We start from the raw sequence: 25,392 nt of genomic DNA, 5'->3' as shown, positions 1-25,392 counted from the left end.
TCATTTAGTCTGTTGGTCTGTGCTTGAACACTTTCCTTATTTACAGATATAAATCTCTGCTTGTTTGTTGTAGCTGTTCATCCTTCAAACTGTGCATCCCATGGTGTTTACATACCAGACATCTGCATACCATGCATCTGTTATTAATATAAGACATTGTGAATCCATCAAAGCTATTATTTCATACAGGGTCATACTTACACTGAGCACTAGAACTTTGTAATTTCTTTATTCCCTGTCTTGCCATTTTATTGCTTTATCCAGATACACATAATTTTTGCCTTTTTACAAAAGTGCCATTGCTTCACTAAGTACTGTTTTTTTTTTCAGCTGTGTTGATGGGGGCATTGGTTACACCACTGCTGAAGAAACATCACTTAACTCTTGGATAACTACTAACCCATCTCTAGCCTTAAATTTATTATTAAAGTTATCACAAAGGTTGTTTGCTCACAGCATCAATCCATTCGCAGAGATCACTGCAACTATGATCCCTTTTGTTTGCTTTCCTTATGAGATACAGTACAAAGACATTCCTTGCTTAGGATTTGAATGGTCTCTTATTGTTCCCACAGAAAATTTTTTCTGCTAGGAGAGGAGAACTCATGGAGACTTCATTATTACTGTTATGCTGTTGATGCTGAGCTTTACTTTTTTTTCTCAGCACATTTTGTCTACTGCGGATTCACCAGTGAGGATCTGGAATGTATCCAAAATTGGATGACTGCCAACCAACTCCAAATTAACATGGCCAAGACTGTTGATATATTTATGACATCTTGTAGAATTCCAGCTGTCCAATTGCAATGGTGATAGGTTGGCATTCATAAAGAAGGTGAAGAGTATTGGATCTTTGCTGAGACAGTGATACTTGGTGACCAAGTGTCACATCTAGTGAAGACGTTTTATTTTCATCTTTGAAATTTCTCTGACATCAAACACCTTCTTCCTCCTGACCTCGTGGTGGTGGTGCATGCCTAGATTTCTTCACATCTTAATTACTGCAATTGTCCTTATGCGGAGCTGCCCAACACTGAACTTGATTGTCTCTATATAGTTCAGAATACCACAGGCCAGTTATTAATGGGTACTTCTCATTACTGTTGTATGCAGAGTCTGTAATGGCTGTCTACTCAGCCATGTATCATCTTTAAAGTTTTACTGTATTTTTTTTTTATAGCCCTACACAAAGTGGGTTTCCCATACCATAAAGAGCTTCTGTCCTCTACTGTGTGGTTAAGCCCTCATCTCTTTCTTCTATGGGTTTGCTGGGGAGCTCCTATTGTGTAGCTAGAGTCTTCTGGAGTTGTATTTTTTATCTTAAGGACCCTCAAGTCAGGAAACTCATCCCCCTATAGATAAGGGGATCCTCCATGCTCTCCAACTTCAAAACAGCCCCCAAAGCCTATCTTTTTAAGGATATATTTGACTCTGATAAGTTATAATATAACATTTTATTAGTGTACTTTATTACTTCTTTTAAACATTTTTGTGTCTATTTATTTTAAATAATCTTTTTTTTTTTTTTCACAGAACTCAACACAGAACATAATGTATGAATAATATATGAACTGCAAAAGGAGTCAGTTCTGGGCACACCGCGGGTGCTGTGAGGAATACCTTTTGAATAACATTAAAGACTGAAATAATACTAATTTCATGAACTTTAATTATTGACTTAGCAATGAGGTCTGTTCCTATCATGGTATTAGAAATCCAAAAGACTTGGGAAAATTAAACGGAACATAAAGTCTTTAAGTAGGATAGACTGTCATTTATCAAGGTTTTATTACTGCCTACTTTTATACTGCTTTATTGTCATTTTGCTTCCTTAACAAGCAGCTACATAAACTTGAATTTGCATTAGAAATAAAATAAATCCAGGTGAGACTCTGCCAGTTCCCACCGCTCCCTCTAAAGGCAGGTTCTCCAAATTGAAGGGAATTAGTGTCCCGCTCCTCTGTCCATGGTGCTGATTATTTCTTACTAAAGCTGGTCAGCACTTGGATGGCAGTTTATAGACGTATGCCAAAGAAATGTCACCTTGATGGCGATTTGCCCATTTGGCATAACTCAAGAAAATCACACGAGCGCTTTTCTAATCAGAAAGCAAAATGACGATAACAGTTTTACACCATGCATAGTCTTCCCGCGGCTACAGCTGCTGTTCCAGTAAAGACAGCGTGCCTGGGGGCTGCTGGCGAGAGGCGGGGTCCCCCTCACTGACGATGAGGGGAGCAGCGTGACTGAAGAGAACCGAGTCAGTGGTTCGGTGTAGGGATCATACAGTGAGCAAGAGAGAAAGCAGATGACGCATATATAGGAATATATCAATACAGCTGCAAGAATAGGGTGACCGATCTGGACCTGGGAATATTTCGTATATTACCACAATTCCGCGACTTAAACAATTATTTTAACCGCGATTTAAAAATAATACAGGTATATTTTTATAAAGGATACCTGATTTTTTTTAACTAAGCAGCTTTCCGAGAGAAGGATATCAATATTTGGTGTTGTGTTATTCTCACCTTAGACACGCAAAAGGTAATGTGTAATCCGTTAATACTTACAAGCAACTTGTCACATTAAATATTTAAATTATAATACCCGATTTAAACAGCTAAGTTATTGTACAGGCGTTCAGATCCACCCGAAACGATATGGCTGCGGTGGAATAAGCACTATAGTTGCGCAGAACATTTTGAAGGTTGATTTATGTTTACTTGAGGCTGGATTTGAAATTTCTGTACTAGGAAATCGTAGGTTAAAAGAAGCAAAATCATACATTTAACTAGACATACTTTCATACTTGGCTTTGAGGAAATGTATAGCGTTATACCAGCCAGTGATGTAGTTTGAGGACCAACCGCCAAGCTGGAGAGTAAAGCTAATTTTAGTAATAACTTATTGTAAGCTGAAGCTCATTTGACTATAGGCAGACTTTTCAGAGAGAGCTACTGATCACTGAAAAGGAACATGACACTTTATGCATCCAAGTGGTACAGGCCTCGCTGGTAGACCTCATCCACCAAACATATAAACCATCCATTTATTTATTTTATTTGTATTGCTGTATTTTCTTATGAGACCACTTTTTTGAGTTACTTCAGCAACAGGAAGGACTGTAGTCGTATCTATAATAATAATATGTCCTACAACAAGAGCTGTATAGTATTTGATGTATGGAAATGAACTGAGGTTGAGATTAGATCTGAGCAACAAGGAAACTCTGACCTAAATAATGGAATGTAGACGATGTCCCCTAGCTGACAGATGATAAAAATCATAACGCTGCATAGCAACAGCGCATAGAATCAGTTGATATGTGTAGGCAAATGGTGCAGTGTCCTGATGTAATGACAGCTTCAGTGAGTCAGAGTAAGTGTGTGTTGTGTGTGTGGGTGTGTGTGTGTGGGTGTGTGTATATATATATATATATATATACACACACACACACACACAAATACATGCTAAAAGAAAAAAAAAATCAAGAAGATGCATGCAATGACGGGTTCAATGGGTCAGAGTATCTTTGTGTATATCCATATGTCCTAAAAGTAAGTGGCAGATATGACGACAGAAGATTCAATAAATTGCCTTAATTTAGGCCTCAGACATTTAAGGTGCACAGCACTGGAAAAGCATCTATATGCCCTTGATAAATGCATTAACATTTTAATAGATAATCTAGGGTGGGCTGTTACACTTAAAAGTTCTGTCAGAATGTCAGACAATGTAATTACAAAATGAAGCAAATGTCATAATAATTTATGGATAAAACTGAAATGCAGTATCTCTTTAAAATTAAAACTGGAAAATTAATTTCTGCTGATGTTGAAAGAGATTGATCTTGCAACAAGTTCTGATAAATACCTTAAGTGCATTTATTAATAGTTTTAATAGTAAACATAGTTTCTTCTCAATGTAGACATTTTTTTTTCAAATACCTATAGTGTAACTCTGTGAAGATGGAAAATAATGGTTAATTTTTAATAAATGTTACTATAGCCATGCAGCATTAATAAAACAAGAAAACATCATTGTCTTTAATGTTTTGAAAATATGTCTCGGGTCTCATGAATGGATTGTTCATCTTGTAGTGGACATTCTTAAAGAATAATGCTCCTTAAGTTGCATGCTGTGGTTCTTGTGAGCTTCAACTGATGAAAGCCAAACACTGGGTGAAAATGTATGTGCTTTTGTAAACCTCTGACATGTAGCCTATTATGCAACTTCATACTTATCTGAATTTTCTTACTTTGTTAAGCATTAACTGTTTGCTTATTTAACTATTTTTTTCCTTTTAGCTTTTTCCATATTGAAATCACGAAATGGTAGGAATGAATGTTTGCAGTAGAACAAACAATCAATTATATATGTCAATGTGGGTGATACGAGAGGATACTGATCCTACCAGGGGCAAATTGAGGCCTGCCACCACAGCCAGAGGCAATCTTAATCTGTGGAAGGTCCAGTATTCCCTAATAGTCTTACCATGGAGGAAATTATTGTGCTTAGAAAAAATGAGAGCTGACAGAAACTCTTCTGATTTTCATAAATGAAACATTAGTTGTTGTGGTTTTCGCACCAGAGTCTACTAGTATGGTGAAGTCTACAAAAAGAATGCAACTGCTTGTATGTCATTGGCAATGCACAGTTATTTGATAGTATACTGGAAATGTGACATTACTGGCTTGAGTGTGTGTGTGAGTTTCTGCATGTGCGCATGCGTGTGTGTGTGTGTGTGTGTGTGTGTGTGTGTGTGTGTGTGTGTGTGTGTGTGTGTGTGTGAGTATGTGTGTGTTTGGGGAGAGTAATTTTACCCAGGAGTAATCGTATTATATGGAAAATTGTGTACCAGTAGTTCTGGGTGTGTAATCACTTAAACAGCCAGACATAACCATTTTATTAATTAGGCTTCAATGATCAGTTGTATATTACTCTGCATTATTTTGTGTGAGTGTTATAATTTAGGTTTAAATGCTGTTTACTCATTTATGTATGTTACTAACCTTATTCAACCTACACTGGTGTTCTAAATTAATATTGGGTTTAGAAGTGGTGAAGGACTCTGACCAGTTCTGTGTATGTAACTAGGCCATTGGTGAAAAGTTCATTGAGTTTACTTCAGTTGTCTGTTAAGAAAAGAGCAAATAAACACATTAATAAAGTTAAAAATCATGTTTTATGTAATGTTAAAATAAACATGAAACCATTTATGCCAGTGTTGTCTACGTGGTTATGTTCCCCATGCTTTCTCTTGCTCTTTATGAGACAGCATAGACTACTGAATCCTTTGACTTTAATGATCTGTGTTAACATGCAAGAATGCTCATCAAATAATACTAGCCCTGGAATGCATGAACTCACAAATGTCTTGACTGAAATCACTGTTGCAATACTCCTGACATATGGGCTATCACCGCTGGTATCCATCCAGGGTACCAAAGCCTTACCTTCCTAAAGCTGTACATCTGACAGATGACCTCAGCTCATAAACATAGGGTATATAGAAAGACTATCTCACTGTCATCCCAAATGTAGGTCGTGTATTCAATAGACTGATTCTCATTCAGTTGTTGATACCATTGCTTCACTCGATCATTTTCTCGGACAAGAACCTTCCTTTGCCTTTTTTGCTTATGCTATTGTTCATCAAATTTGTTACATGTCAGTTAATAGGTGTAAGTGCAAGTGTAGTAGGCAGATTCCATACAAGGACTTTTACACTATGTGCTTTTTCTGTCTAGACCCAGAATATGATCACAAATTTTGCTCTGTTTATCAATCATTCATTCCCAAAACCCTTAGGTAAAGCTTTCCTCTGTCAAGACCTATCTGGAAACTAAGCATCTTAAACAGATCTATGTCAGATTTTCAAAGTTCCAAAACTTCAAAATCCATATGGCCGAGACCAAATGATCAAAGTTTCGGAACTTCAAGCATTAAAAAAATAATAAAATACAAAGAAAATCTATTTTTAACATTTTTGCAAGGGGGCAAGCCCCCCTGCACCCCTGCTAATTAAATATACCAACTCTGAGATCCCACTACATTGTGGAAAAGGGTACATGTCCTGCTCCCCACTGTACTGTGATATCCATTCAAAATGTTCGAGGTTTCAAAACTTCAATCATATGGTCCTGACCGTATGACTTTCGAAGTTTTGAAACTGTGAAATCTGATAGAGACCCCCTTAAACACCTGACTGTGGTCCAGAATGGTGTAATCCACATCCACAGATGACCCACTTCTGCCCTAGAAGAAGCTTAAGAGGCCCAGAAGAAATATGCAGTCTAACGTTTCAGATTCTGATGTACCCACTGAGATTGCAGAATCCATGGTACATCAGATTGTTTCTTAGTTGCCCACTACTGAGGCCTTGTTGAAGGCCAGTATGGCTTCTGAGACCTTGCAGACTACAGATATGTCCAATAAATCATGACTCATCATTTTCAAGGGCCTTCACAGTGTCCCTCAAATATTTCTTAGGGAAGAGATCTCACATACATTAATAGAGGTTAGGCAGGTTTCCAAACCTCCATGTGTGTCATTCAGGCTGATATTACACTCAAAAAGAAACAAAACAAAAAAACAAAAAAAACAAAAGACTAGATATATGGTCTTTCCCTCAGCAACTAGGCAAAAGGGGAAAAGATTGGACTGATCCTTTCAGGGCTGTTCATGACTATTTATATCCTACCATCATCATCATCATTTAACCCTCATACCTCTACCTAACACGGTGATCCTCTTCTGAAGAAAAACATGATTAGAAAAATTACAATGTTGTGTTACATGTGTCTTCTCATTCTTCTCAAAACAAATCTCTTCAGATGAACAGGATTTCCTGTTTCTGGATTCCCCTACTGATAACTATCAAGAAATCCAGAACATAATAAGAATGTGACAAAATGAATGGTGCAGATCACTGATGTACAAAACAGATACTACCTCCTCTTACCTCTAACTCCTGCCCTACCCCCTCCCTCCTGTGTTGTTCTCCTTTCCAAGTTCCAGGCCACACCTTTTTCACCTTTGCTGCAACCCTCTCACTCCTCAAAGACAAGACAAAAGTACCAAATGATTAATGAAGTTTAAATATTTGAACAAGAATCTTGTGCTCTTGCCCTCTCTTGTCTCTTGCTTCACACCTGCTAACCCCTATGTAAATGCCCCATACACAGAAAAGTAATTATAGGAAATGGGGAAAAGGATTATAGGGCTATGGATAAAATGGGAAAGAACTTCTGCTGCAATTGCATACCAGACTCAAAATAATTAAATACCAGACTAAAATGACTAAATAAAGCAAAGTACCATAAACTGGAGAAGCAAAGAAGCAAATGCAGAATGTATTTTCCCAAACTTTTAAATAAGCAAGCCTAAGTTACTTTAGCATTTAAATTGCTTTTTACATGGCTTTATAGTTACTGGGTCTGTTATACATAGATACACATGGCTTAGGGGTACATATACACAGACTCAAGCAACTCAATCAACCCTGAAAGACTCAAGTCAAAACTACCTAGCGTAGACTCCTCAGAGAAGACCCTTAGGGAGAGCCTCATATGAAAAACATCATAGGAGAGAATCTGACAAACCTCACCAAATCTCATCTATCTCCTTCACAGCACACCATCCCTTACCTTCAGTCCCCTAACTCTTCTTTCCAAAAAACTAACTCTCCTTCTCCCCAAAAAAAACAGCAACTACTGCCAAATGATTCCTGTCTTTGACAAGACAAATGATTCCTGTCTGTGACAAAGGGGGATACTGCCAGCACAGCTATCTAGAGATTTATGTCATTTATGATATTTTATGAATTTTCAGTATCAATATAAGATGCTTCTGTTGTCTGTGTGTATGTAACCTGTATGTCATGTATGTATCAAACTGATCAAACTTGAGTTGTAACCACAGTGTGCAGTGCTGTTAGACTGAAATAGTATAATAACTACTGTACACTACTGAAAATATATATATATATATATATATATATATATATATATATATATATATATATATATATATATATATATATATATATATATATATATATATATATTATGAATAATAAAATTGAGAAGATGGAATCACAAAGGTATGAAGCTGAAGAATTATCTCAAGGCATGGTAAGACAAGAAGACACAGTAAAGTTTTCTGTTCAAGGCAGCTTTAGGCCAAATTACTTCATTACTCTGCCCAAAGAATAGGAAATTGTTTGTTGAAAACCAGTATGAACTAAAGATGGAATGTAATTGTTTTGTTAATTTCTTTTGGATCATAAGCATACTGTTAGTTTCCAGCAAGGGGGGTTCATACTGACACAGGTAGATGAGAAATTGGGCTGTAATTTTGCAAGACTCCAGCAGTAATATTAATTTTATAATTTTGAATGCAGTTTTAAGAGAGAGCGCATTCTTTTTTTGTATCTGAACCCGGTTCTTGAGAGACCATTCAGCACAACATCATTCTTATCAGTAAGTTTCTGGAGTTTAGAACTTTTAAGTAACATTCTTTCCTATAGTGTACAGTATAAAGTGAATTTTTTTTTATATATTTAGAATTAGTTATGATATATATTTTTATTTTGTTTTTTTGAATTTTGATTTATTTGTGAATGATTTAATCATTATGTTTATAGTTATTTATTGTGTATTTATAATAAATTATTTTATTGAATATATTTTTAATATTTGTTTTTATTTTAATATTTTTTTGATTTCATTCTTTAATTTGTACTTTTATTGTTGGTGATCTTGTACTTGATCAAATAGTTTGCAAGGGCTAGCATTTACTATTTACTAAGCGCCTTACACAGTAAGATTGGGCACCCTTTGTTAAGGGCTTTAAAGTAGCTGATAAGAAGTTGACTGGTGGCAGTGGTAACTACCTTATAGTCTGGGCAGAAGGGGGCATAGCTAGTAAACCTGTGCTAGCCTTTTCCAGGTGTGTGTGTGTGTGTGTGTGTGTATGTTTATAAATCAAACATCAAAAAGGGTATGTGTCAGCTACTTGGGCAGGGACACAAAGCACTGGTTGGACAGAGAGTGTGCTGGAGGTCTTGGCTTGGTCACTCAGCTGACATTTCAACTGTATAGCTGTGCCAGTGGGGAGTCTTATTGGGGATCTGGAGAAAGAGGGAGAAACCAGCCCCGGACTGACCATGGTTTCTGTGTGCTCTTAAGTGAAATTGCACTTGATGCAGAGAGCTGCATCTGGAAATACTGTGTGCATACCTATCATACTCCCAGTGCACTTCCCCCACTGTTGCCAGTGGTGAGAATTGAGGGTCCTTGATTACTGGTTCAGTGGTGGGTTGTCAACTATTGGTAGTAGTGGTGGCATCACCACATCACATATTACGATTCACTGGTGTGGATCTTGAACTCCTGTAGCCTGTAAACAGTGGTCACTAAAGAAGATGTTTGTACTCTCAAGCAAACACACAGTAGACATTCAGAGTTTCATATCACAATAGTTTTATTTATTTTTTGTTAGCTTAGTTAGTCAGGGAGAGCAGGGAAGGATGTCAGCAGAGGATTATGACAAGGTGACAAGGAGCCAGTTGGCTGAGATGTGCCAAGACAAAAGATTGCTGCATGCCAACCTGACTAAACAGAAATGATTGCAGCCTTAACCACAGCCGCATCTCAGACTTGCCTTGGGGATGTACAACTCTCAGAAAATTGACAGTTCAGCTTTGTCTCAGAGGACTTAAACATCCATCTGGAGTTAAAGAGACTTGAACTGGAGGCCAAAAGTTTGGAAATAGAATCAGCAGAGAGACAGTTGTGTTTGGAGCCTGAATAAAATGAGAGACTGAGATGCTTGGAGGCTGAAGAAAATGACAGGCAGAGGCAACATGAAAAGGAGATGTTGACTCTTCACCAGGGTCATGGAAGTAATGGGAAGGGAATAACTGAACCCCAGAAGCAATCAAGGTCAGTAACTTTTTTCCACACTTTACAGAGGGTGATAATTTTGATAGTTTTATTTATATGTTTGAAAGGGTATGTAAACAGTATAATGTTGACCAAGGGCTCTGGGTACGGATGCTGACCCCATTACTCCATGGTAAAGCTGTAATTGCTGTTTCTAAATTGTCTGATACTGATTGCTTAAATTATAATATAGTTAAAAATTGTTTATTGGAATGCTTTAAGTTAACACCTGAAACTTATAGAAAAAAGTTTTGTGACACAGGGGCAATGTATATGAAAGTGCATGTGAATATATTGCTGAACTTAGCACTTATTTTCATAGGTGAGTGGGTAAGTGGGTGTCAGGTCACCACTTTTGAAGGGCTGGCAGAACTTTTGGTGAGAGAAAAAGCCCTTAGCACTATCCCTGAGGACATGAAAATCTGGTTGTCAGATAGGGAATGCAACACCGCAGATGAGTTGGGGAAAAAGGGAGGCCTATACCTAGCAAGCAGGGCATCATTGCATAGGAAAGGAATACGCAGTGCTGCACATGGGTCTAAGGGAACCCACTGTGGGCAGCCTAAAGTAGCAGAGGAAGCCACTAGTTCAGGTACATAACCAGGATCAAGGGTTAAATGGTTTAAATGTAACCAGTGGTGTCATATAATATACAGATGTCCATGGAGGCAAAATGGGGGCCAAAAGGCAGGGAAGCCAGCAAGGTGGAATGACAGAATGCCAGTGGTAAGTTGTCTGGGGACAACAAGGGTACCAAACTACCACAACAGGTTATGACCTATCTCAGTGGATGGGAAACAGGCCACTGCTAAGAGAGACAGCCTCTGACCTAACCATTGTGAAGCCTGCAATGGTTAAAGAGGAGCACTACTTGCTTGGCCATTCTACTCCATTCAGAGCTTTAGGAGGGACCCTATTCCAAATACCTTTGGCTAGGATTCCTTGACTGGGTGGGTGGAAAAGGAAGCAAGCAAGCAAGTAGGTATGTCTAATGATATCACTGCAGATGTCCTGATAGAGAATAATTTTGAAAATGCAGTACCTTGTGTGCATGCAGTGACACTCAGTCAGGCCTGGAAACAGGCATATGGGTCTGATAGCCAGGGGGAACCCAGACAGACCGCACACTTGAAACCAGTACTGGTGAGGTGGCTACTTCAGGGCAGAAGCTACCCTGTAGCAGTGAGACTGAATGTGAGCCGCAGCTGCTTATGGGAACTGGTGTTCCCTTAGACAGAGTGACTGCAAGGGCAGAGGTGAGTAGTAGTACCCAGGCTGACAGTGAGGTACCACTGTTAGAGGATACCAGACTTCCTGTGGAAGTGGAGCTGAGAAAGGTTACAAAGAGAGAGCTGAGGCAGGTTCAGCTCTCAGACCATACATTACAAGGCTTGAGGGAGGCAGCCAGGGAGGTGCCTGATTCTCAAGGAAAAGGGGAATCTGTAGACAGGGACAAAGGCTTACTGTATAGACAGTGGACCCCTGAGGGAGGGCTACAGGGTGAAAGAATACAGCAGTTGGTAGTGCCCAGACCCTACCATTTTGCACTTCTAGCCATAGCCCATGACATTTCCTTTGCAAGTCAAATGGCATAAAGTATTACAACAGATGTATTATTCAGAACTTTTATTGGCCTGGGATTTCCAGGATGTAACAGAGTACTGCAGGACCTGTGAGTAGTACCAAAAGGTAGACAAGGCAGGTGACAAGGTCAAAGCTCCTTTAATGCCTTTGCCTGTAATTGAGAGCCATTTCTGAGGGTAGCTATGGATACTGTGGGGCCTCTGAGTACTCCAAGCTCTACAGGGAAGAAGTATATCCTAGTGGTAGTAGATTAAGCTGCCAGATACCCCGAGGCAGTGACCCTGTCTTCCAATGAAGCAGAAAAGGTGGCAAATGCTTTGTTAGAGATTTTCAGCAGGGTAGGTTTCCCAGAAGAAATACTGACTGACAGAAGTGCCAGTTTCATGTCAGAACTGCTGGCTAGTGAATGGAAACACCATGGGGGTGAAGCGCTTAAAGACCACCACCTACCATCCTCTGACTAATGGTCTGGTGGAGAGGTTAAACTCTACACTAAAAACCAAGCTACAGGCATTTGCAGATCAGTTTAAGAGGTAGTGGGACAAATATTTGCCCCCTCTGTTGTTTGCTTACAGAGAGGTGCCCCAGGAATCCACAGGTTTTCACCCTTTGAGCTGCTGCATGGGAATAGGGTGTGGGGACCTCCAGATTTGATTTCTGATGAGTGGGAAGATCAGTGTGAATCCCACAAGGAGTCTGTTGTGGCATATGTCCTGAACCTCAGGGCAAGGCTTAGGGAAATCATGGGCTTGGCCCAGGAGAACCTGGCAGAAGCCCAACAGCAGAAAAAGGTCTGGTATGACAGGAATACTCAAGCTAGAGAGTATGTTGTAGGGCAGCAGGTTATGGTTCTAATTCCTGTCAGACACAACAAGCTGCTGGCAGCCTGGTAGGGACCCTTTAATGTGGTAAGAAAGGTCAGGGATGTTAACTACATGGTAGAACTGCTAGGTATGAGGCAGGAACTCAAACAGTACCATGTTAACATGATGAAACCTTATCATGATAGGGAGGCCCTGGTGCTGTGTATTTGCAGTGTTTGGCAGGAAGTGTCTGAGGGGGGATCTGGTGACTGATCTTCTCAGTGAGGCTCGGACTGACACCTCAGTGGAAGGAGTAGCAATGTTCCAGCAGCTATATCCTATCCAGGTTCGAGAAATGCAAGCAGTGTTACAGGAGTTTGGATGCATGTTCACTGGGAAACCAGGGTGTACCCACCTGATGCACCACCACATGGATACAGAACCCCAAAGACCATTTAAGCAGGCCCCTCATAGGGTACCTGAAAGTGTCAAACAGACTCTGAGGGAGGAGATACAGGAAATGTTGGAACTGGGGGTAATCCAGGAGTCCAGCAGTCTCTGGGCCTCCCAGTGGTACTGGTACCAAAGAAGGATGGCAGCACCAGGTTCTGTGTGGACTATAGGAAATTAGTCACACAGAGTCAGATGCTTACCCTATGCCTAGGACAGATGAAGCCCTACAGCAGCTGGGTGGGGCTAAGTATCTTACCACTACTGATCTTACCAAGGTCTACTGGCAGGTGCCCTTGACTCCCACTGCTAGAGAGAGGTCAGCCTTTGTGACTCCTTTCAGCTTATACGAGTGATAAAAATGTCCTTTGGGATGAAATATGCCCCAGGCACTTTCCAGAGGCTGGCAGATTGTATCCTAGCAGGAGCAGGAGATTTTGCTTTTGTTTACCTGGATAATATTGCCATCTACAGCCATTCCTGGCAAAAGCATTTTCAGCATGTCAGGGAGGTGCTGGGCAGTATACAGAGGGCAGGGTTGACAGTTAAGCCCAGTAAGTGTTAAGTGGGTATGGCAGAGGTCTCCTACCTGGGACACAGAGTGGGGAATGGTAAGATCAGGCCAGAACCTGCCAAAGTAGAAGCCATTCAGGCATGACCTGCCCCTGCCACCAAAACACAGGAGAGGACATTCTTAGGGACAGCAGGGTACTACAGAAAGTCTGTTCCCAATTATAGTACTATAGCTGCTCCCTTCACAGACCTGACAAGGAAAAACAGGCCAGATAAGGTAGTGTGGACCCCAGCATGTTAGCAGGCATTTCAGAAGCTTAAATGAGCTTTGGGAGGACCCCCTGCATTAGCCACTTCAGATTACAGCAAAGAATTTGTGCAGATGGATGCTTCAAACCATGGTGTGGCTGCTGTACTCATCCAGGTTTCCTCAGAGGGAGAAAACCACCCAGTGGTATATCTCAGCCATAGGCTCCAACCCAGGGAGGAATGCTATGCAGCTGGAGAAAGGGAATGCCTAGCCATAGTGTGGGCATTGCATAAATGTCAGCCTTATCTGCACTGAAGGAAATTCACTGCAGTTACAGAACACAGTCCCTTAACATAGCTACATCGAGCCAGCCAGCAAAATGCCAAGCTACTAAGGTGGAGCCTAAGGTTGGAGGCATATGATATGACAGTGTAGCACCACAGTGGAGTTAGCAATACAAACACATATGGTCTCTCAAGACAGGGTATGGGGTAACATATTCCCATATAGGATCATCCCTCTCAAGTGACATTTCTCAAGGGTCACTTGAAAAACTAGTGTGAGTCTTCAGAGGGGGGTGTGACAAAGGGGGATACTGTCTGCATAGCTATCTGAAATTTTTTAAATGATTATATGTCATTTGTGAATATCAACATGATTTATATAAGATGCTTGTGATACAAATGTATTAGAACTATATGTCATATGTATATCAAACTGCTGGTATAGAAGTTTGTGTTGAAATGTAACTACAGTGTGGCCTACTGGAATAAAACCGAAATGTACATGCACTATTATAACTGTTTAAATTTATTTATTTATTTAACATTTGTTGACCAGGAAAGTCATACTAGGACATAGCCTATTTTAAGCGGAGGCCATCTAGAGACACAGACTCTATGCTGAGAAGCTTTCTGTATTGTCTTCTGAGTGAAATAATTGCTAGTTTTGAAAGCATGAAGGAATTTCATTATTTTATGACTTCCTGCATCTGCCAAATATCTGAAGTCTGTGTATTTTTACAGGAAGATGCTAAATACTGCTAGGTTCCAGCAGTGGGTGAGTCACCTGGGATAGTCAGATGACAAGAAATTATGTAATTCTGCAAGCTATCCCAGCAGTAATATTTGAGATATTAATTTCAGAAGTCTTTTAAATAGACAGCACATTCTGTATTCGGTCTTGGACCTGACAAGAACCATTCACCACAACAGCTGCCTTGCTTTATAAGTAAGTTTCTAGGGTATACTAACTCTCTTTGACACAGTCAGGAATATAGTGAAGCTTAATTTAGATAATTGTCTATTTATTTGAGACTGTCCTTCAGTGTTGTTTTAAATATTTCCTGTGATTTTGAACTCTAATGTCAATGTGAATATATGTTTAGTATTGTCTTGTTCTTTTATTATTTATTATTAAATATATTTCAACCTTTCATTATGGCTGATCTTTGTAGAGATATTTAAGGTTTGAGAGGACATGCATATTTATTTGGTGACACCGTGTGGGCCACTCCTAATAGCCTTGCTCTTGGTCAAACTAGCATTTGTACTAATATTAATATTACACAGTAAGATTGGACACCCTTTGTTATGGGCCTTAAAGTAGCTGATAAGGAGTTGACTGGTGACAGTGGTAACTACCTTATAGTCTGGACAGAAGGCGGCATAGCTAGTAAACCTGTGCCAGCCTTTCCCAGGTGTGTGTGTGTATAAATCAAATCTCAAAGAGTGTGTGCGTCATCTACCTGGGCTGGGAGGTGAAGCACTGGTTGGACAGAGAGGGTGCTGGAGGTCTTGGCTTGGTCACTCAGCTGAGATTTCAACTCTATAGCTGTGCCAGTGGGGTGTTTTATTGGGAATCTTGAGAAAGAGGGAGAAACCAGCCCCGGACTGACTGTGGTTTCTGTGTACTGTTATGGGAAACTGCACTCAATGCAGAGAGCTGCATGTGGAAATACTGTGTGCATACCCATCATCCTCCCAGTGCACACCCCCCACAGTTGCCAGTGGTGAGGATTGAGGCTCCTTGATTACTGGTTCACTGGTGGGTTGTCACATAGTGGTAGCAGTGATGGGATCACCACATCACATATTAAGACTCAGTGGGGTGGATATTGAACTCCTGTAGCCTGTAAATAGTGGTTACTAAATAAGGTGTTTGTATTCTCAAGCAGCCACACAGTAGACATTCAGAGTTTCATATCACAATAGTTTTATTTACTTTTTTGTTAGCTTAGTTAGTCAGGGAGACCAGGCAAGGATGTCAGCAGAAGAGTATAGCAAGCTGACAAGGAGCCAGTTGGATGAGATGTGCCAAGACAAAGGATTGCTGCATGCCAACCTGACTAAACAGAAATGATTGCAGCCTTAACCACAGCTGCATCTCTGACTAGCAGCTAGGAGGACAAACAGACTGGCCTTGGGATGTACAACTCTCAGAAAATAGACAGTTCAACTTTGTCTCAGAGAACTTAAACATCCATCTGGAGTTAAAGAGACTTCAATTGGAGGCCAAAAGTTTGGAAATAGAATCAGCAGAGAAACTGTGGCGTTTAGAGGCTGAAGAAAATGAGAGACTGGGATGCTTGGAGGCTGAAGAAAATGACAGGCAGAGGCAACATGAAAAGAAGATGCTGACTCTTTGTCAGGGTCATGGAGGTAATGGAGAAAGGAATAACTGAACCCGAAAAACAATAAAGGTCAGTAAATTATTTCTACAATGTACAGAGGATGATAATTTTGATAGTTTTATTTATATGTTTGAAAAGGTATGTAAACAGTATAATGTTATCCAAGAGCTCTGGGTATGGTTCCTGACCCTATTACTCCATGGTAAAGCTGTAATTGCTGTTTCTAAATTGTCTGATACTGATTGCTTAAATTATAATATAGTTAAAAATTGTTTATTGGACTGCTTTAAGTTAACATCTGAAGCTTATAGAAAAAAGTTTTGTGACATAGGGGCAATGCAGATGAAAGTGCGTGTGAATATATTGCTGAACTAAGCACTTATTTTCATAGGTGGGTGGGAGAGTGGGTGTCAGGTCACCACTTTTGAAGGGCTGGTAGATTGTTCAGTGAGGGAACAAGCCCTTAGCACTTTGCCTGAGGACATGAGAATCTCGTTGGCACATAGGGAATGCAACACTGCAGATGAGTTGGGGAAAAAGAGAGACTTATACTTAGCAAGCAGGGCATCACTGCACAGGAAAGGAATATCCAGTGCTGCACATGGGTCTAAGGGAACCCACGGTGGGCAACTTAAACTGCCCCAAAGAGAGTCCACAAGTAGCAGAAGAATCCACTAATTTAGGTACACAGCCGGGATCAAGGGTTTGAATGGTTTAAATGTAACCAGTGGGGCCATATAGCATACAGATGTCCATGGAGGCAAGGTGGGGACCAAAAGGTAGGGGGACCAGCAAGTGGGAATTACAGAATGTCAGTGGTAAGTTGTCTAGAGACAACAAGGTTACCAAAATTCCACAAGAGGTTATATCCTATCTTAGTAGATGGGAAACAGGCCACTGCTAAGAGAGACACAGCCTCTGACCTAACCATTGTGAAGCCTGCAATGCTTAAAGAGGAGCACTACTTGCTTGGCCAGTCTACACCATTCAGAGCTTTAGGAGGGACCCCATTCCAAATACCTTTGGCTATGGTTCACCTTGACTGGGAGGGTGGAAATGGAAGGAAGCAAGCAAGTAGGTGTGTTTGAGGATATCCCTGCAGATGTCCTGATAGGGAACTATTTTGATAATGCAGTACCTTGTGTGCATGCAGTGACACTCAGCCAGGCTTGGAAAAGTACAGTTTTGTACCTACCATAAATGTAGATGTTCGAGTGTATTCACTGCTGCAGTCATTACACTTGGATTATCCTGCCGTCAGGTGGTCCCGCAGTCGGCCAGAGTTCCAAAGTCTTGGTCTGGCATCAGTTGCTGTCGCTTCTTCCCTGACGTCAGAGCACCAGGGGTATATAAGATGCAGCCGACGCCATTTTCTTCAGTTTTTCTTGCCCCAGATGTCAGGTGCCCCCAAATAGGTAGACAATACACATTGCTAATAAAACATACATAAAAAATAAAAACAATACCTTCAGTTACAAGCAAATATACCACATAGGTTGTATAGGGTAGAAAGGTATAGATAAGTCCCAGCTAAGAAAGAGGGGATGGAGGGAGGGTAACCTGGACTGCAGCAGTGAATACACTCGAACATTTACATTTATGGTAGGTACAAAACTGCACTATGTTCATCGTGTTTCACTGCTGCAGTCATTACACTTGGGTTGAATCCCAAAGCTGAGGTTGGGTGGCTGGGTCTATAAAGGATTCAGGGTGGCTATGAGGCCCTGCAGCACTGCAGTGGCAAAGCCAGCTCTGGATTTAGAGTAAAGAGGCAAGTGGTAATGCTTGGTAAAGGTGTGCACTGAACTCCAAGTTGCAGCTTCCAAAATATCCTTGGTAGGTACTCCTCTAAGGTAGGCAGTTGAAGTGGCTGTTGCCCTGGTGGAATGTGGCCTAATGTTGCTAGGTACAGTTTTTCCATGCTGTGTGTAGCAGAAATGGATACAGTGTCCTATCCACTTTGAAATGGTCTGCTTTGAAATAGCCTTTCTCTGTGATCCTGCAGCATATGCAACAAACAATTGCTCAGTTTTCCTGAAAGCTTTTGTTTTGTCCAAGTAGAAGCGTAACTGCCTGTGTATGTCCAATGAGTGCAGAAGTCTCTCCCCTTTATTCTGGGGATTTGGATAAAATGTTGGCAAGTGAATAGTTTGGTTAAGAGCCACACTGGATACCACCTTTGGCATAAATGTAGGGTTTGTTCTTAAAGAAACCCTGCCCTGATGAAAAATGATGAAAGGTTCCACTGCCATTAGTGCCTGTAACTCTGAGACTCTTCGTGCTGAGGTTATTGCCAGAAGCAGAGCAGTTTTCCATGATACATATTTTAATTCTGCTGTGTTGGCTGGCTCAAAAGGAGGTAAAGTTAGTTTTTCCAAGACAAAGTTGAGGTCCCAAGTTGGTGTTGGTGCTCTCCAGGGCGGTCTTATGTTTTTAGCCCCTCTGAGGTACTGTTTTAAGAATGGATGAGAGAAAATAGGAGTATCTGTGTTGTAATGAGCTGAGATGGCAGAGGCATGGATCTTAATGGATGAAAAGGATAGGCCTTTGTCCAGCATCTCAGTTAAGTATTGTAATATCTGAGGAATATTTGGAACAAGAAGGTCAAAGCTTTGAGCCTGGTAAAAGGTGCAGAATCTCTTCCACTTTTCTGAATAGGATTTACTGGTGCTGGGCCTCCTGGCCTCCAAAATAACATCCATAACAGCTTTAGAGAGAGGTGTTGGTTGCTTGGCTAAGTAATCTGCCATGCAGCCAGGTTTAAGGTTTTGAGCTGGCTGTGCAGGATCTGATTGTTTTGTTGAGTCAGAAGTTGAGAAATTTGAGGTAAAATCCATGCTGGGCCTCGAGCCAAATTCTTTAAGATTGGGTACCAGTGCTGGCGTGGCCAGTCTGGGGCAATCAGGATCATTTTTGGCCATTCTTGTCTGGCTTTTAGGAGTACCTTTGAAAGGAGAGGCAGTGGTGGGAAGGCATAAACTTTTAGGGTTTTCCAGCTGAATGAGAGAGCATCCACTTTCCATGCTTGTGAGTGGTAAGTCCTTGTGCAGAATTTCTGTAGTTGGCAGTTCAGAGGGGAGGCAAAAAGATCTATGTCTGGGCACCCCCATTTTTGTGTTATCATGCTGAATACTTGTGGATTTAATTTCCACTCGTGAGGATCCATGATGTTTCTGCTTAAATCGTCTGCCAGAGTATTTTTCTTTCCTGGCAGGAATTGTGCTTGCAGATGAACTTGATAGGTCAGTGCTGTGTTCCACAAAGTCATGGCTTGTCTGCAGAGGGGATAGGAATGAGTGCCCCCTTGCTTGTTTATGTACCACATAACTGTGGTGTTGTCCGTCTTTAGTAATAGTTGTCCTGGATGCAGAAGGTCCTTGAAAGCTGTTAGGGCATTTTGTACAGCTAGCATCTCTTTTTGATTGATGTGAAGATGCATTTGGTCTGCAGACCACTTGCCCTGAATACATTTCCCTGCCATGTGTGCTCCCCAGGTGTAATCCAAAGCATCTGTTGTTAGTGTCTGCCTGGCTGTGGGTAAAGTGAAAGGCTGTCCCTTGTTGTGGTGACATGCCTGTGCCCACCATTGAAACTCCTGTTGTAGGCAGGGAATAAGTGGCATTACTGTTTCCAAACTGTGACAGTGTTGAGTCCAAACACGTTTTAGGTACCATTGTAATTTCCTCATATGCAGTCTGGCATATGGTATTAGTAGTATGCAGGACGCCATGAACCCCAAGGCCTGCAGAATTTTTCTTGCAGGGAGTTGGGTTTTTGTTGCCATCAATTGAAAGTACTGAATCAGTTGTCTTTGCTTGTCTGGCGTGAGATAAGCCATCTGGGCCATTGTATTTAAGCTGGCACCCAGGAATATTATCTCTTGTGAGGGCACTAGTTTTGACTTCTTTTTGTTTACTGTGTACCCTAGGCAAATTAGCAATCTTTTTACAAAAGCCTTAGAAGAATGTCCTTGCTCTCTGCTTGAATAAGACAGGCGTCCAAGTAGGGATATATTTGAATTCCTTTTTGTCTGAAAAATGCAATTACTGGTGCCAGGCATTTTGTGAAGACCCTGGGCGCAGTAGATAAGCCAAAGGGCAGTGCAGAGAATTGGTAATGCATTGAGCCTGCTATAAATCTGAGGTATCTTCTGCAATTTTGTCTGATTGGGACATGCAGGTATGCCTCTTTGAGGTCCAAGGTAACAAGCCAAGCCTTCTTGCCCAGCATGGGAAGAAGTTGCTGTAGTGTCAACATTTTGAATTTTGGAACCTCCAGGTAAGTATTTAGAGTAGATAGGTCCAGTATGGGTCTCCAGGCTTTGTCCTTTCTGGGGACCAAGAAAAGTCTTGAGTGAAATCCTTGTCCTTGTTCCTGTTGTGGCACTTTTTGAATAGCTCTCATGTGCATGAGGGCTGTAATTTGTTTTTGTGCCTCTGCCCATTGATTTTGTGGCAGGTCTGGCATTCCTTTTGGCCTTGGTAGAGTGTGAAAGTGGAACCTGTAACCTTGAGACACAATATTTAGAACCCATTTGTCTTGGGTGATTATATGCCAATTTTGTGAAAAAAGTGCTAGTTTTCCCCCTAAGGGAGCGGCCAAAAGGTAAGTGCTTGGCATTTGAAGGGGGAAGTCATTGGGACTGTTTCCTATAAGGTTGTGACTTGTCTTCTCCTCCTTTTGGGGTTGAAGCACCCCACTGTCGTGGTCTGTAAGAGCCTTGGGGCTGAGATCTGCCTCTTGGGCATCTGTATCTGCCTCTTTGTGGCCTGTCTGACATTGGAAAGGACCAATTTTTAGAAGGCCAATTTCTGCTAAATCGAGGTGGCTGTACCTGTAAGAAATCCTTCACTGTTTGCATAGATTTTGCCTTATCCTCCATTTTCTTTAATACCTCTTCTGCCTTAACACCAAACATGATATCATGCTGTAAAGGAGCATCCAATAATTTTGCCTTAACATGATCAGGTAAACCTTGTTCTTTTAACCAAGCATGCCTTCGAATCATAGATCCTGTAATTGCAGCTCTACAAGAAGCCTCTAAAGAATCAAAACCACATTGTAGAGTATGTTTTCCCACTTGTTCAGCTGCATGCAATAAATCCTGCATTTCCTTATAATCAGGACCTTCTGAGCTTGTAAGCATTTTCTGTTTTAATAGAGACATTAAATATTGTTGGTATTTAAGCATGTGGAACTGGCAATTTAAAGCCCTTACTGCTATAGTTGCAGAAGTGTAAACTTTCTTCCCCCATCTGTCTAATGCTCTAGAATCCCTGTCAGAGGGAACTGGATTTTTAGCAGTGGAAGCCTTTACCCCTTTGGGACCCTGGGAAATAGTTTCTGGGTCAGCAGCAGAGTTTTTATAAAGAAATTTGTGAGAGTCAGGGACTCTGTAGTACCTATCTGGCTTGACTGGTGCTGGAGGCAAAGAATCAGGGGTTAAACTGGATTCGGAAAACATATCATCCACAATATCCAACACAGGCAGAATAGCAAGGGGCCTGTGTTGAGGCAATAAAAGAAAATCTCTGAGCATTTTCTTGGATTCTGAATAATCCTGGCTCTCCCAATGGAAATGCTCCCTCATGGTATGCAAAGTTTCCCCAAAAGAGTAATCCTCAGGAGGAGAGGCTGAAGCGATAGATTTTTCAGCATCAGAGTCCTCGTGGGGGGGTAGAGAGTATCCCTGGTCTGAAGACGAATCAGAAGAAATGGAAACCTGGTCAGAGGAATCATAGTCTGTATCCTGCCTAGGCCTTTTATCAGGAGGGAGATGGGAGCCCCTGATCAGGTAATTAGGTCTTCGACCATTTTGAGCATCTGTTTTTTAGGTATGGAGGCCTGTCCAGGTGAATGCTGTACTTGTTTCTTTGTCTTTAATGGAGTTTTAGACTTAGTTGCTGTTTTGATTGTAATCTGTGAAGGTCTGAAAACACCCTCAGAAGCCAATGCCTGCTCAGCGGCTCCGAACCCATCTGAGGGGTTAATTTCCATAGGCCCAATACCTTGTTTCCAGAGGCCTAGTAATCTCCATGTGGGAGTCGGAGGCGGCCTGTGGCTCTGAGGTAGTGGGTGTCAGGGGCTGCGAAAGCGCCTCACTGAGAACCGGCGAGCTGGTGACTGGCCTAAAAGAGGCTTCATCATCAGTTTTGGACCTTGGATGCCTGTCCTTATCTTTGTCTTTGCGTTTTTTGTGTATTCCGGTCATCGGTTTTTCCAATGGCATGGTATAATTGAACCTTCGGCCAAAATAATGGCGAGCAAAATCAAATCGACGTTTAATAGTGCACTTGTTAAATCTAGCACAAAACTGACAACTAGTAATGTCGTGGTCTGGGCCTAGGCATGGAATACAGTAAGAATGAAAATCCTTATGAGGTATTTGCTTCCCACAAGAAATGCAATTATTAACTTTTACTGACATCGGTCTGAGGTAAGAAAAAGTTTCCCCAATGGGGTACTTAGCTTTATTGAAGACTTCAGTTCTGAAATTCGACTTCGAAAATCTCAGGAGTCGGCCGACTGGCACTTGTGAACTGCATTTGCTTCGGGCACCACGTGGCAAGAAAGACTGAAGAAAATGGCATCGGCTGCATCTTATATACCCCTGGTGCTCTGATGTCAGGGAAGAAGCGACAGCAACCGACGCCGGACCAAGACTTTGGAACTCTGGCCGACTGCGGGACCGCCTGATGGCAGGATAACCCAAGTGTAATGACTGCAGCAGTGAAACACGATGAACATCAGGCATGTGGATCTGGTAGACTGGGGGGACCCAGACAGACCACACACTTGAAGCCAGTACTGGTGAGGTGGTTACTTCAGGGAGGTGCTACCCTGTAGCAGTGAGACTGAAGGTGAGCCACATCTGCTTATGGGTACTGATGTTCCCTTGGACAGAGTGATTGCAAGGGCAGAGATAAGTACTAGTACCCAGGCTGACAGTGATGTACCACTGTTAGAGGATACCAGACGTCCTGTGGTAGGGGAGCTGAAAAGGGTTACAAAGAGAGAGCTGAGACAGATTCCCCTCTCAGACCCTACATTACAAGGCTTGAGGAAGGTAGCCAGGAAGGTGCCTGATTCTCAAGGAAAAGGGGAATCTGTATACTGGGACAACGGCTTACTATATAGAGAGTGAATCCCTGAGAGAGGGCTATAGGGTGAGAGAATACAGCAGTTGGTAGTGCCCAGAGCCTACCATCTTGCACATCTAGCCATAGCCCATGACATTTCCTTTGAAAGTCAAATTGCATAAAGCATATCAATAGATGTATTATTCAGAACTTTTATCACCCTGGGATTTCCAAGGATGTACCAGAGTACTGCAGGACCTGTGAGCAGTACCAAAAAGTTGGCAAGACAGGAGACAAGGTCAAAGCTCCTTTGATGCCTTTTCCTGTAATTGAGGAGCCATTTTCGAGGGTAGCTATTGATATTGTGGGGCCTCTGAATACCCAAAGCTCTACAGGGAAGAAGTATATCCTAGTGGTAGTAGATTAAGCTACCAGATACCCTGAGGCAGTAGCCCTGTCCTCCACTGAAGCAGAAAAGGTGTCAAATACTTTGTTAGAGATTTTCAGCAGGGTAGGTTTCCCAAACGAAATACTAACTGACAGAGGTGCCAATTTCATGTCAGACCTGCTGGCTAGTTGGTGGAAGTACCATGGGGGTGAAGCACCATCCCCAGACTAATGGTCTGGTGGAAAGGTTAAACTCTACACTAAAGACCAAGCTACAGGCATTTGCAGACCAATGTTAGAGGGAGTGGGACAAATACTTGCCCCATCTGTTTGCTTACAGAGATGTGCCCCAGGAATCTACATTTATTTTCACCCTTTGAACTGTTGTATGGGCATACGGTGAGGGGGCTTCTAAATTTGCTTCATGATGAGTTGCAGGGTCAGTGTGAATCCCACAAGGAGTCTGTTGTGACATATGTCCTAAACCTCAGGACAAGGCTCATGGAAATCATGGGCTTGGCCCAGGAGAACCTAGCAAAAGTCCAACAGCAGAAAAAGGCCTGGTATGACAGGAATGCTTGAGCTAGAGAGTATGCTGCGGGGAAGTAGGTTATGGTTCTCATTCCTGTCAAGGTGGTAAGGAAGGTCAGTGATGTTAACTACATGGTAGAACTGCTAGGCAGGAGGCAGGGGCACAAACTGTACCACATTAACATGATGAAACCTTACCATGATAGGGAGGCCTTGGTGCTCCGTATTTGCATTGGATGGCAGAAAAAGTCTAAGGGGCATATAGTGGCTGATCTCCTCAGTGAGGCTCAGACTGACACCTCAGTAGAAGGGGTACAAATGTCCCAGCAGCTATCCCCTACCCAGGTTCAAGAAATCTGAGCAGTGTTACAGGAGTATGGATGCATGTTCACTGGGAAACCAGGGTGTACCCATCTGGTGTAGCACCACATGGATACAGAACCTCAAAGGCCTTTTAAGCAGGCCCCTTAAAGGGTGCCTGAAAGAGTCAAACAGACTCTGAGGGAGGAGATACAGAAAATGTTAAAACTGGGGGTAATCCAGGAGTCCGGCAGTCCCTGAGCCTCCCAGTGGTACTGGTACGAAAGAAGGATGGCAGCACCAGGTTATGTGTGGACTACAGGAAATTAAATAGTCACACAAAGTCAGATGCCTACTCCATGTCTAGGACAGATGAAACCCTAGAGCAGCTGGGTGGGGCTAAGTATCTTACCACTACTGATCTTACCAAGGGCTGCTGAAAGGTGCCCTTGACTCCCACTGCTAGAGAGAGGTCAGCCTTTGTGACTCCCTTTGGCTTGTATAAGTTCACAAAAATGCCCTTTGGGATGAAATATGCCCCAGGCACTTTCCAGAGGCTGGTATACTGTATCCTACCAGGAACATTAGATTTTTGCCCTTGCTACCTAGATAATATTGCCATCTACAGCCATTCCTGGCAAGAGCACCTTCAGAATGTCAGGGAGGTGCTGGGCAAAATACAGAGGGCAGGGTTGACCATTAAGCCCAGTAAGATTGAGGTGAGTATGGCAGAGGTCTCCTACCTGGGACACAGAGTGGGGAGTGGTAAGATCAGGCCAGAACCTGCCAAAGTAGAAGCCATTCAGGCATGGCCTGCCCCTGCCACTAAAATGTAGGAGAGGACATTCTTAGGGACAGCAGGGTACTACAGAAAGTCTGTCTCCAATGATAGTACCATAGCTGCTCCCCTCAC

At 41.9% G+C, this 25,392-nt stretch overlaps 1 protein-coding gene across 4 annotated transcripts in view; it reads left to right on the top strand.

Moving 5' to 3' along the window:
• The first annotated feature begins 2,178 nt into the window (after window positions 1–2,178).
• Window positions 2,179–25,392, top strand: part of SYBU (syntabulin) — a 1,013,882-nt gene continuing 990,668 nt past the window's right edge. The window contains exon 1 of one of the 4 annotated variants that reach the window (XM_044067096.1): window positions 2,179–2,547. The gene's annotated coding sequence lies outside the window, so the exon portion shown is untranslated. The remainder of the gene's footprint in view (window positions 2,548–25,392) is intronic. The other 3 variants (XM_044067094.1, XM_044067093.1, XM_044067092.1) reach the window with 3 other exon arrangements.

Source organism: Protopterus annectens, chromosome 3.part1, assembly GCF_019279795.1.
Source record: "Protopterus annectens isolate FY-2018-M chromosome 3.part1, PAN1.0, whole genome shotgun sequence".
Lineage (NCBI taxonomy): Eukaryota > Metazoa > Chordata > Ceratodontiformes > Protopteridae > Protopterus > Protopterus annectens.
This window is presented reverse-complemented; position numbering and strand designations above follow the sequence as displayed.